This window comes from Micropterus dolomieu, linkage group LG07 (genome assembly GCF_021292245.1).
Source record: "Micropterus dolomieu isolate WLL.071019.BEF.003 ecotype Adirondacks linkage group LG07, ASM2129224v1, whole genome shotgun sequence".
NCBI classification, from domain to species: Eukaryota; Metazoa; Chordata; class Actinopteri; order Centrarchiformes; family Centrarchidae; genus Micropterus; species Micropterus dolomieu.
The window spans coordinates 25,179,134-25,192,192 of NC_060156.1; the positions used below are offsets into that span (position 1 = coordinate 25,179,134).

General features: G+C 40.6%; 1 protein-coding gene across 3 annotated transcripts in view; it reads left to right on the forward strand.

The window, feature by feature from the left end:
• The first annotated feature begins 1,300 nt into the window (after positions 1-1,300).
• The window catches only part of raph1a (Ras association (RalGDS/AF-6) and pleckstrin homology domains 1a), a 66,958-nt gene continuing 55,199 nt past the window's right edge, over positions 1,301-13,059 (forward strand). For all 3 annotated transcript variants that reach the window (XM_046053394.1, XM_046053395.1, XM_046053396.1), the window contains exon 1: positions 1,301-1,525. The gene's annotated coding sequence lies outside the window, so the exon portion shown is untranslated. The remainder of the gene's footprint in view (positions 1,526-13,059) is intronic.

The window sequence follows — 13,059 nt, forward strand, 5'->3', positions numbered from 1 at the left end:
GATCAGCATCTTGATATGCCACACCTGTGAGGTGGATGGATTATCTCGGCAAAGGAGATGTGGTCACTAACACAGATTTGTGAGCAATATTTGAGAGAAATAGGCCTTTTGTGTTCATAGAAAGTCTTAGATCTTTGAGATCAGCTCATGATGAATGGGGACAGTGTTGCTTATATTATACTTGAAAATTTTTATGATTTTAAACAGGTCCTGCTTATGTTGCATTTTGGTAAATACTGCTCTCCATATCAGCATGTGCTATTTGTTTGCCACCACTGCTTCACTGCTGTGTACACAGTCAGTCTCAGACCACTAGAGGTCAGACTAGAGGTCAGAATTTTCTCTCTCACACACACACACACACACAAGTGCTGCCTTGTGTGTGTATGTGTCTGTGTGTGTGAGGGGGCGGGGCATCATTTTAACTTTGATATAATTACAGAAACATACAATATAATGGGAATGTATGAATAGAATAAAATCGAAAAGCATAGAATGACATCATCATGGCTGATTGGTTGAGGCTGATTTCTGGGTTGGGCAGGACAGGAAACAAGGCACCGGGAACGCGCAGGGCACGGATCCGCGCTCCCGCAGAGTTTTTTGGGATCCGGTGAAGAGCTGAGGCTGCGTCAAGTCAGACTCTAAAACATCGAAAATAAGATCATTTCAGCTTCACAATAAAATACCAAGACGTTTGACGTGATTTTACTTACATTTGTACAGTTTTTTAAATATTTGTTCCTCAACAAGGTTTTTTTTTTTTATATGTGGCAAGGGTTCTCAACACGGGGATTGGAATCCACCCTGAGGTAACATGATAAATCTGAAGAGGGACTGTGAGATGATGGGCAGGATAGGGAAACAGGGGGAAAAAACACACATTTGTGCTACAAAAAGATATTTCCCATTAAAACGTCATCTGTAAATGCAACTGACAATGCAGGACTCAGCAGTGTCAGGGTAGAGGAAGGGTAGAGGGATAAAAAAAGGGCTATTCAATCAATCAAATAAAATACACCTGTAATGGATATTAATAACAACTAAACTTAATTGGTGATGAGATATTATAATGTAAAACATAAATACACACAACATTTAGCAACAACATTTAGTTTATTAAAAACACTTCATTTGAGGGATATATTTCATTGTGATGATTTAGCATTTAGTTAAAATAAGTTTTATTTTATCTTTTAATTTACTTATTTATTTTATTGTTTGTGTTTATAACCTGACATTGAGAAGGGTATATTGTGAAAGTCAAGACCGGAAGTCGTTCCTTTCGCCTGCCTGTAACTTGACATCAGTGTCAGCGGTGTTGGGATTCAGTAAGGCAGCAGGGGAAATCTGGGAAATTTGGGATATCTGGGAAAGCGGAGTCGGTGAAACCCGGGACTAAACCGGAAGAAATCCCGACGAAGCCTTGACCGTTGCACCGCGGGGTTTCCCAGCGGACACATCTCCGCTGTCTCCCCGCTGCTGGCTGCGGGTTTTCTGCCTGAAATCTCCCAGGATCCGCACAGTAAGTAGCCCAATTCCCCTTCACCCAAACGCATCTCTATCCCACCACATTCACCCTGTTTTCTCTTTGCCACGCTGTTTTACGTTTGGAATTAAACTGTTCGCAGATAAAACCGACATTAGACCTTTTATTGTGTCGCAAACGGAGATCGGAGCCTTTAATTAACAACCGCTGGAATAAAAGCCAATTAATCCCGTTAGTGGCTGCATGTGTGTGCAGAGAAAGGAGAAGGGGTGGGGGCGGATGGGTGGGGGGCAGAGAAAACGACCACCTTCACAGAAAAAAAAATGGCTTTCCCTTCCCTTTAGCTGGATAAATACATTGAAGTGGTGACGGCATGCACACAGAGAGGGTTGATTTCTGCCTGTTTGCGCCGTCATTCATGGTGCATGTGTGTTTTTTGCGGCGCTGGATTAAACGCCGCAGGGCCTGCAGAGCACGGACTCCCGGCCTGGATGCGCAGGTTCGCCGGGGAGCAGCAGCCGGCTGACAGCGCCTTTCCAGCCGGAATATTTGCGTCCAGTGCTGCAGCTCGGAGGCCAGGCGTGCGGTGCTGACACAAGCAAGGCGTGGCATTCATATAGCATTACACAGCTATGGGCGTGTTCCCCCCGCAGCTGCCGCACAAATGACTTTTGAAATGTATAGTTTATTAAAAAATGAATTTATTACATACGTACGACCCTATAAATATGATTTCATCATTGCCCGACTCTAATTGTTTTTTTTCTTTAATAAGCTGCCTGGTCAGATTAGCCCCAAGTCTCATTTAAAAGTAATTTAAAATTCAGCATCATCAGACATGCAGGCCTGCCATCTGTCTGTCTGTCTGCTGCCCAGCCTGTCTCACCATCATGTCCTCCTGCTCTAAACTAAATAGACTCACTGTCTCACTTCTTGCAGACAGTCTTAATGTTATGAATTCTAACAAAGTTATTGGTAGAAATATTGTGATTATCCTGCCACACTGAACATTAGGGTTTATTAGATCGCTTTAGGAATTATTATATTTAGATAAAGGTTTCAAAATACGTTTACATGTTACCTTATGTTTACACCATGTTTGAAAATTTGTTCCCACACTGAGTAACATAGTGGAGCAAAGGATTTTATGCACTTATAGCACCACTTCCTTCATATATTTTGTTGCCAGATGATGTTGGACTGTAACTCTTATTGAAATGATTGAGGGTTTGTTTTTTGAAGCGGTGATCTCATCAGACTTCTCAAATGTTAAATGGTGTCTTAACACAAGCAATCACCCCCTGTACAAAAATGAAACTTTGCCTAAATAAAAAAAATTGGAACAACGAATAAGTAAGTAACCAAAGATTTTGATGCCAGCTTTCAGTAAATGGCAGTTGTCTATATGGAGACCTATTTAGGTCCGTACCAAAGAGGTGTGGAAGTTTTATACCCTGCCTAACCCTCCTTGATGGTTTCATATTTAGAGATTGTTGATGAGAACGTTTGCCCTTTCCACTGAAAGTGGGCAGTGTCCATGTTTCCTTCCGTTTCCCTGCATTTTGTCTCCAAAGCAAACTGGGAAAGGCTACGACCTCACTGTCGCTTTTTTTATTTGGGAAAAATTGACAGAAAAAAATACTTCTGTAATTTCTCATACTCATGCTTTGCTTGCTATTAATACACATCCCAATATGCACAAGCACAAGAAATAATCACATTGATGTCCATCACGCTGGACTGCTTAGAGATGTTAAGCGTGATTTTAAACAAACCTGACATTCCTTCAAATGTTTAATACCTTGTTTGAACTAAATTGACTTACAATCATTAGAGATGGGAGGTTCTGTCTCAACACTGTAATCTGTAACCAGGCCTATTGGAGTCTAAGTGTAATCATTCAGACAGGCTGGAGACGTTCCACCTCTATAACACACTCGCGTGCAGCAAAGTGGGGCAGAATTCAGCCATCTCCCTGTAGTGTTGAGGGTTAACTGGAGTATAAAAATCCCTACTGCCCTACTTCAACTAAAGGCTGCTCTCACTGTATCCGACCAGCCAGTCAGCCTGAGCTCGACATCTGAGACGTGCAGGGTCCTGGTTTTTCTGATTCAGTATCCTTCACTGTTGGTTAGTGCTCGTCCCATGGATGCTTCTGCTTTGGACTTCTATTGATTGTGTTGAGTTTTGGTAAGTGGTTCTTTTACTTCACATTGATGCCATTTGAGCAGCTGGTTATCACCAATAGCGAGATTAATAAGAAGGGAAATCCTGACACAGTGTGACGCTGATTTCTAAATATGCTGATTTAGTATTGTGGTTTTGTAATATCATGATTTATCATTAAATTTATGTGATATTGGGTTATTTTTAACCCTAAAGATGTCAACGTTGGTCTGTCCACTTTGCTCCAAAGCAAGATATTGTGACAACTGGACAGATTATTATTACTTGCTGTGGGTGTTTTCGGTCAGTTCAGGATGCTACCTATGCCTAATGATTCTGCCTGATCTTTTCCCTAAAACCACAGTCAGCTTAGTTATCTCAAAACTAAATAGATTTGTTAAATTTGCACTGGATGTTAATTTGTTGTGCCTGCTACATACTGTGTGTACTATGTACTGTTTATTTTATAGTATAGTTTTTTTCTAGCATTGTATAAAATAAATCACTGTACTGTTTTGCACAAACAGGAAATTATACAAGACTTGAACCAACTAACGTCAAACAGACTGTGACCTTGGAATGTCACTGACAATTAAACTTCACAGACAAACACACTATTTGTGAAGTTTTGCTGTTTTGTCACCATCTGCGTTTTGTTTTAATGTTTTGCAGACGTGAGCAGTTGGTCCATTTCCTTTTTGTATGTGGGGAAAAAAGTGTACATCAATTGCACACTAAAAAATGAAGTATTTAATAGTATGAGTACTGACATTTTTGAGGGTACTGTTGCTTTTCTATCATATCTAAGATTAAGTATCTAGTATAGAATCAGAACACAATAACAGTCCCCAGTGAATGACTCCTTTTTGTTTGTTCTTCGTGACCTTCAGGCCTTTCCTCAAGCACAGTCGTCAAGTAAATAAACAATCCACTTTTCCAATGGATATATCATCAAAATGCACAGGGAAGATTGAGCACATTCAAGGTTCCCAGAGTATGATTTCAATCCATGAGCTTTCCTATAGCCCCATGTGCAGAGCAAGACGTCCACTTTTCACCCAAGATGTTTTAAGCGATGTATTACAGTCATGGTGACAGTAATGTAGATAGTAAGTTTGGATAATCCACAACTCAACACAGCTCAGTGATTGGTCAAGGTTCACTGTCTTGCTCACTGAAATAAATGACTGTTGTGTGAATTGGACATCTGCATTTCCTGGCACCGGGGAGGCCTGCGAGCGTTAAGAGACGATGTGTGTCTTGTGTGCTTCCTCTGGCAGCTCTGCAGTCATCTTCTAAACATCAGACTAAGTGCACTAGTTACATCTGTATCAGCTGCTCTGGTGCAGTGTGTCAGAATCTTCTCACTGGTGGCTACGAGAGGTCAAAACAGGTCACCATCTGATGTTTTCTCCTTCCATTCTGTCTGTCTTTGTGTGTGTGTGTGTGTGTGTGTCTCTCTCTCTCTCGCCAAGTGTATGGAAAAGTCATCCCTCCTTCTCTCAGGAAATTCCTCCTTGTCCCAGGGGTAAGACAGACAGAGAGGGTGTGAAGGAGCAACAGAGCAGATCTGCTGCAAAGGGACACTCCAGACCCCGGTTTCTGATTTAGTCTCTTATTTTGTTGTGAATGTTGCCCTATCTTAGTACATTGAAGCAGTTGTTAAGAGGGGCTGTTTTCCCCTTGGTGCATTCAAGAAAGACATTTGAGATTTGGCCCCTACAAAGCCATCATTTTAATGCAAGAAACAATGACCACTGTGAGAAAGCCCGTGAGAATTTAATGTTTTCACACATTTCACATGTACATGACCTTAGCTTGGATTGAGAACGGCGACATATATGGGAACTTACCACATGTGAAACACCAATTTACATCTAAGTAAACAGCACTTAGCTATAGTACAATGTTTTAAGCTGTTGTGTAGCTAATAGAGTAATGCAGCACTCACTCATACAGCAATGTAGTAGTCTATAGTAGTAGTCTGCTGTGTCAGTGCTGAACCTGCAGAGACACTCACATTAAATAGCATCAGGACTGCAGCAGGAAACTGGAGCTGGGATGTGTGTGTGTGTGTGTGTGTGTGTGAGTGTGTTGAGTGTGTTCTTTATTCATGGCTGTCTGTTGGACCGCTGACTACTTTGTCTGGTTGGCAGTGGGCGCTTATCTGCTTATTTTAGCACGATAAGGGTAGATAAAACATAAGGCTCATGGCTAACTAGCCTAATGTAGGGTGGCTAGTGTGGCTTTTTGTCATCATGGAAGTTCAGTCATGCTAATTGGCTAATCTAAATGCAACATACTGTTTGTTTAGATTCACTGATTTTCATCAGTAGCAGAGTGTCGGGCTCTGTAATACCAGCTCTCTCCTATCAACAATTTCAGCCTGTCATTACTTTGATATACAGTGGTGATGTCTTGGTGAATATAATTGTTTGTTCCCCACCACTTTTCTTACAGTTGTACCTCCTTCCACAAATGTATTGTCACACTCAGTTGTCAGATTATTAGGTGCAACTAGCTCAAATGATTGCATCTGAATACAACAACAACAATACATCCTGTCTTCAGGGGGGATTTAATGCTCAGAATTTGCCTGAAGCTGTCTTAGAGAGGCGTAGATTCAACGTTCTGGTAAATTTGGTGGCTGTTGAGGTGTTTGATACTTTGTCCATGCCCTTTACCCTACCTATTGAGGGCAGACTTCACTGCAGCAGTTGGGGATTTAAGACACTGTTCAAAGACCACTTCAGTGGACGGAAACAATACTTCATTTTCCTCTTACAGATTAATCCAGCCAACCCAGGAATCAGCTGCCGTCACTTAAGTAACATTTCACAGCTCCCAATACAAAAATACAGCTGGAAATAAATGATTGTCATTGTAGGGTTTTGAGTGAAATTCTGGTGCCTTGAGTGCTTAGGAGCTTTGTGCTGTTGAACCTCAGAGTGTCAGAGCCATCGGCCTGGGTGTCACAGATAACCAAAGGGATGGAGTCTCACAAGCCTGACCCAGCTGACCAGCCTAGGTAGATTAATATTCATATTCACATGCATAGTAATAAAATGGCCTGGTTTCAGTCAGGTTGAGATTAGATGTTGGATTAAATTAAAGGAAAGCTTGTATAGAAGCTGAATAAAATCCAATCTGTTTATTTTTTAATAAAGTCATAGAATCAATTAAAACACCGGTAGAAGGTGCATAGTTTATTTGCACAGTGAGATTTACAAGATAATTTATTGCTTTAAGTACAGAGCACAATGTGGCGAGTAATTATCATTTTTTTTTAAAGATATTTATGGACATTTTAAGGTCAGTAACTGTTAAAAACACTGCAAAACACACAGCCTGAATAGACTGAACTGACTGTGAGCTCTGTGTGTGTGTCTTATAAATTTTGGCATTAAGAGTTACATTATATCTCATATTAATGTTGATCTCCGCGTATGTGTGTGTCAACTGGCAGATGAATGCAATGACTCAGACTGTGTGTAACACACACACACACACACACACACACACACACACACACACACACACACACACACACACACACACACACACACACACACACACACACACGTATTAATTGAGTATCCAGATGAGGTAACAGTACTCCAATTTCCTCTGTCTCCCCTTAGTTAACTACTCTGTAAACTAAACACAATGGACCAAGAGCAGAACAGTAAAATGGCCTGATGGTGTGTTCAGTAAATCTGAGTAGGTGATCAGATTTCACTGGTTCTTTGACACTATTTCTATGGTATGTTCACTAGGGAAACCCCTAGAAACGCCTCGGGGTTCAGAGGTCAGGGATGCCATTTAGAAAGCTGGAGTTGGTCTGAAGGACATTCATCTGATAGTGCCAGTGATGGGGTCAAAGAACAGGAAAATCTGGGGAAACAAACTAGAAGCTCCGGTGGTTGGCGCCGACGTCACTTTGACCAATCCAGTCTGTTGTTTATACATAATCAGAAGACATAAAAGAGTTAAGGTTTAGATACTTATTTTCTATAAAAAAAAAAAACCTTATTATTTAACAAAATAAGACCAACTTTTGAAATACTAAATGTTGTAGCTGCTGTATAATAGCTTAAATAGTAAACCAAATAAAGTAGGAGTAAAATTATAAATTAAATACGGAAGTGACTGAGGATCTGATCCGTGTGTCATTAAATTATCTTCAGATACAGAGTCCAATTGTTAAAAGCAATCCAATTTAGAAAATATCAACTTGACAGCTGACTAGTTCTGCATTGAGAAAATATAGTTTCTAAATATAACGACACAATGGCTTTACCTTTTTGTTTTTATACTTTCCTTTTATTGTTTTCTTTGTTGAGTAGAAAATGTCATTGTGGCTCTGTTGTGGCAGGAAGCTTTAGACAGAATTGTGTACAGACTCTCTTCATCTCCAGCTTGAAGAAAACCCTGAAGTTCAAATCCAGTTTTCAACCAACAGCAGCACCGTCTGTCTCTCTCTGTCTCTCTTTAATTCCAGACAGATGTAGAGTCATTCTGGCTGCTGTTGCTGTGTTACTGCACAGCCCTCGTTCTTGGAAAATTTAATCTCATTTCTTCTTCTCTGTGTGTTTTTTTTATTATTTTATTTTCCCCTTTCGTGTTTTTCCTCAGCTGCATTACTCTCGCCAAGCAACTTTCTCTCTCCTTCCCTCTCTCTCTTTGTCTTTCTGTGGCTATGTCTCTCGACCCTTGTGGAGATCCGGGGGCAGGCTGTGCAGCTGGGAATCGGGACTCTGTTTCCTTTTGTTTTTAAAGTTTATAGTTTACACGGACATTCTGCCTTAGAAGTGGAGGAACAGGCATTCAAATCCTTTACTTAATATTCAAATTCAGGAAAACTCTTGGCCATCAGAAGGCAAAGGAAATTTGTGTTTGACATGGCTCACATCCATTGGAAGTACAGTTCCATCATTCAAAATTTTACCTTGGTAAAAGTACAGAAGTATTATTAAGAAAGTGTCAAAAGTAAAAGTACTCATGCAGGCAGGTTTAGGTGGAGCTAGTTTATATACTGTAAGTTTATTGCAGCTGCTATTAGCTTGGCACATATATTTTTCATTTCATTTATTAGGATCCCCTTTAGCTGTAGCCGAAGCAACAGCTATTCTTCCTGGGGTCCACGCAGACATTGGCCAATAAGTAAAAAGAAATAATAACACAGAATGGCTTATTTTCGCTTCAAATTCGGCTTTGGTGAACTTTGGTTGACCAGTAGCAAACAATTGCTACAATGGACAGTGCTGACCTTTGTGGGAACAAAGAGTCCAAAATGGAGGACTATTGTAGCTTATTGTCTGTGGAAGGTGATGATACAGGAATTGATGGAACAAATATTTTTCTTGAATAATTTCTGTAGCCTAATTGTCTGTTTAGAGACTGAGTAAGCTGAGAGAGCTATTCTGATTGACTAGCACTGGAGTGTTCCTTGTTTGCTAGCGGGTTAATTGTTAGCTTCCACATTGTGCTTTTTTATGCTGTTGGAGTATTATTTGCTGTAGTTTGCTCAAGTTTATGCACATTTATTTATTTATTTAGTAGTTTGTTTGTCACATTTATGTACATCACATTTTTTATCACTCCGTTATGACAAAATGTGCCAACACAGAGAAAATCAGAGCCAAACAAGGACATAGCCAAACAGATAATCCACTGGTAGAATTATTAGCTTGGCCACATAGCCTTTTAATGTGTGTCATTGATGTTTATAGGAGATGATGTTTTTATAAAATGTGTGTGGCAGTGTGTGTATCTTTGAGAGGGCGAAACAACGTGTGAGAGTGTGTTTGGGGTTTGCCGGTTGGTCGGTTAGCCTGGTTTGAAGTAACTGTTGACAGTAAGTTGTGTGTGTGTGTGTGTGTGTGTGTGTGTGTGTGTGTGTGTGTGGTGGTTGTCTGTTGGCTTGAAGAAACTGTTGATACTGTAAGCCGGTTTTCCATTGCTCATACTACGACAGAAAAGTACTGGCATTGAACCTGTGTGTGTGTGTGTGTGTGTGTGTGTGTGTGTGGTTGGATATGTGTGTTAATGTTATGGCTTGGAGTAGACCTGGAACAGTTACTGTTTTTCTGTGCTGGCTTTGTCGTATGTGAAAACACTCACACGTGAACCAGGTCCAGACCAAACCACAGCTACCTCCTACATAAAGTCAGCTCTCCAGTAGAGATGGAAAGTATGCGAGCCTTCTTTCTGTCTGCCGACTTTTGTCTCAACGTGAATCAAAGCAGTGTGGATGTAGATTTATACTGCGAGGCTCTCTCTGCTGTCTTGTGGAGAGAGAGCGCTGCCATGCTGTAAGACGGGATCAGCTGTGACAGAGGTCATGGTTCAGACTTACACCAATCATGGCAGTCTCTGTACTTGTAGCCCACTGAGATACAGAAATCACTGGACATAATTTACTTTTTCTGTTGGGAAATTGAACACAAAATATCTGCGCAAAAAGTCAAGTGGGTTGGGCTTATGACTGGAGGGTTGCCAACTCAAATCCTCTGACTGGTTTGGAAAAATGTGTGGATGGAAAGTGAATGAGGAATATGATCGCCTACTTCAGCAATTACTGTGTAGGTGTCTCTCAGCAAACAACAGTCTGCCCAAAACTCCTCGACTGTTAAAAAAAAAACCCAGATATACTTTACATTCATACCCTGTTTAGCAGTTAAGTGTATGTTTCTTTTTCCTGTGGAAAACTGGCTAAGTGTATAGAGCTGATGATGTGACTCTATATCCAGATATTTAAAGCAGCTCCAAAAGTAGGACCGTGCTTCTCTACGTTTTTCTATCTTTATTACAGTTCAGCTGATTCATAGTAGGAGTTGCAAGCAAGAATTATAACTCGGGAGCAGGCGACTGTTAAGCAGCATGATCAGACTGGATTTCTATTTACTTATAAAGTCCTAATAGGCTTGGCTAGTTTCCTAACCAAAAAAACGGATGTAAATGAGCACCAGACCTATTTGAATTACTGGAAGGAAAAAAAATCAGATTTGGGCAGCAGCTCCGAAGTCTGGAAGCATGCAAGATGACTGTAACTGTATAACATTGTTTGCCCATTAACCTTAAGGTTGGTGGTTTGAACCCCAGGGCTCCTCCTGTCCACATGTCCTTGAGCAAGACACTAAACCCTGAATTTGAGCAGACATATTGACACTCCTGGTCAGGTACTGGGTAAATCTAAATTCATGCCAGAACAGGTGAGGAGTGAAGCGTTCAATACGGTATAAAATGAACTTACACTGCAAGCCACAGACTGATGCTGTTGGTGTGTAAGAGGCGTTTTATGAAGTGCAAGTTGCGTTAGTTTAATTCTTTATGGCAGGTGAAGCTGGGCCTGGCACAGTCTTAGCTGATGACTTGTTAGAACTGGAGCTGGTCTGATGGTTTTTACCTGAGTCAGACTCAGTCACTCCTTCTCTGCACTGTCATTATATGATTAGCTCCATAACTCTGTACAAGTGTGTGTCATTTTTGTGTAAGGGTAAATGTGTCTGAGCAGGTTTTTCAGTAGTGAATACTTATTACGCGTCTATTCCTCTTTGTCTTGCACTACTAGCAGAGCTCAGAGGAGATCACTTACTGAACATTGTTCTGTGTGTGTGTGTGTGTGTGTGTGTGTGTCCGTCCTTCTGTATGGCTTCTAAAAGTTGACCTAATGAATACAGCATTTATACACAAAAATCAGAGACGGTACCAGTCAAAGTTTGGACACACCCTTCCATTTACTTCAAAGGGAAGGTGTGTCCAAACGTTTGACTGGTACTATGTGTGCATAAAAAAACACACAAATACACCCACAAAACACACTTTCTGTAAGTATTTGTTCACTCTTCCTGTTACTCTCTCATGTTGAAAAGGTAGTCACTGGTTCCTACTGTAAATGTTGTTTCTGGCAGGAACCATTTCAGCTGAGGACAGATGGGAGTGGAAAGTTTTACTTCTTTTTTACTGTGAGTTTGGGTGTCACAGTGTGTATAAAAGGAAAATCCTACTCTTTAACCACTGTTGTGTAATGGGAGCTAAATTTGGTGTGTTTAGGGGATTTTTGGTTGTTTTTAATGTCAGCTGTGTTGTGGGTGTTTGACTCACGGTGTGGACACTTGGGGTGGCCTGATAGATGGAGCAAAAAAGACTACCCAGTATATGGATATTGATTCTGACCATATTAGACTGATTCTTTTGAATCAAGAAAAATGTTTATCTTGTGCATTGTTTTCATCCATTGTTGGAAGTTTTAGTGAATTTCTGCAAAATAAAATATGAATCAATGCATGTTCCAATCGACTATCTCTATGCAAATATAAGATGACGTTTGTGTTTTCCATGCAACTAATTATCTGGTTTGTAACTCCCACCTGTGGGGAAAAAATATGTTGGTAGGAAGCACTTGCTTCCTTTTGGACACAGCACGGCTAGCTGTTTCCCCCTGTTTACAGTCTTTATGCAAAGCTAGGCTATCTGGCTGCTGGCTGTAGCTTCATTTGTACTGTACAGAGACGAGAGTGGTATCAATCTTATCTAACTCTGGGCAAGACATATATTTCAGCATATTTCTCAAAATGAAGAACAATTTCATCAACATGGCCACCAATATATGGTACGTATTAAATAAAAATAGTGACTGAGAGCAAAAATTCTACTGGAAAATATTCAACTTTGAGAAAAGCAGTACATTTTCCAATTAACTATAATAGTCAGATTTTCTCTGCGATGGACTGGCGACCTGTCCAGGGTGTACCCTGCCTTGCGCCCGATGTCAGCTGGGATAGGCTCCAGCCCCCCGCGACCCTGTGCGCAGGATAAGCGGTTGACGATGGATGGATGGATGGATGGATGGATGGATGGATGGATGGAGTCCGATTTTCTTAATAACCTGAACATAGCATTTTACCTATACTAGATTTTTCTGAATCCAGTCACACATCAATCTCCACTAGGGCTTAACTGACTGACCCGTAAAACCGTAAAACCCGATCATCCAAGACCACTGGGTCCTTCTTTGTGTTTTGTCCTAATGTAAAGAAGGGATGCACGATCATATCGGCACATCATTGGTGTTGACTGATAAAGGCATGAAAATTGATATACGGTGATGACGGTGAAAATTTCAGCCTATAGGCAGATAAGATGACGCTTTAATTTGCTATTTGCAATGATTGCTTTGCGTTAGTCATGCAAGGAGGAGCCAAATCGCATTCCTTCAACACAAATTTAATTGCCTATGTTAAGAGCAGTCATCTCGATCATTATGACAGATTTGAGAAGAAGAAAGAAAAACAGGTACCAGATAAAAGAACCTGTCAGCAGTAGTTTTCTTATTTTGCACAGTTAATGAGTACATTCACTGCCAGTGAGTCTTTATGATAAGATTAGGTATAATAATATAT